Genomic DNA, 801 nt, shown 5'->3' on the forward strand with positions numbered 1-801 from the left:
TTATATACATGAAGATGTTTATTTCAATATTATTTATTAAGTGAGGAACTGGAGTTAACACACATATGCAACAACAAATAAATGTTTGATTGACATATAATTAATTCATTGAAATGGATATCAACTATTTAGTCAATTAAAATGATAGTCCTAAAGCTATTGGCAAAATAGGTCATACTTAATATATAAAGTTTTTTTGGGGGGGGGTGGAGGAAGCAGGATATAGAAGTGCATGTATTAAGATTTAACTATATAAAAATAGAAGTGCAATAAACTGTCAACAAAATGATAAATAGTTGTACTATTGGATTAGTATACGGGCACTTAAATAACTTTTTAATTTTTTATAAAGTAGCCAAATTACCTTTAAAATTTTTAAACTAAGCTTTGCGCAGTGACAGTATCGTAGCCAATGAGGTTTATCCGAGGCGCGATCATTGCTAATTAAAATTTTTAAACTATTTAAAATAAAAGCCCACAGTGAATCTTAGGTATACAGAGCAATATGATCTCCAAAACCGCCTATCAGTTAGTTATGTATCAAGCTACTCTGTCTGCTTTTACATATATCTAGACAGTGATTGTCTTATTTCAATACATTTATCTATGTGCCTAGTTCATTTCCCAGCTTATAGGCTAATGAAGACCTGGGGTTGTATCATAGCCATCTTTGTACACTCGGTGCTTAGCACAGTACCCTCCATTTAGGAAGATTTCAGTTCATTCTGCTTAATAAATGAATGAATCACTATATCTTAATGGTATACATATGTTCTCTAGTGTAGATACAAGGGCTTGGTG

At 31.6% G+C, this 801-nt stretch overlaps 1 pseudogene; it reads left to right on the forward strand.

Annotated features, from left to right (window-relative positions):
- The first annotated feature begins 383 nt into the window (after positions 1-383).
- On the forward strand, positions 384-507 carry LOC115939833 (U4 spliceosomal RNA; annotated as a pseudogene).
- The last annotated feature ends 294 nt before the right edge of the window (positions 508-801 follow it).

Source organism: Leptonychotes weddellii, chromosome 4 (assembly GCF_054177405.1).
Source record: "Leptonychotes weddellii isolate Sample4059 chromosome 4, ASM5417740v2, whole genome shotgun sequence".
NCBI classification, from domain to species: domain Eukaryota; kingdom Metazoa; phylum Chordata; class Mammalia; order Carnivora; family Phocidae; genus Leptonychotes; species Leptonychotes weddellii.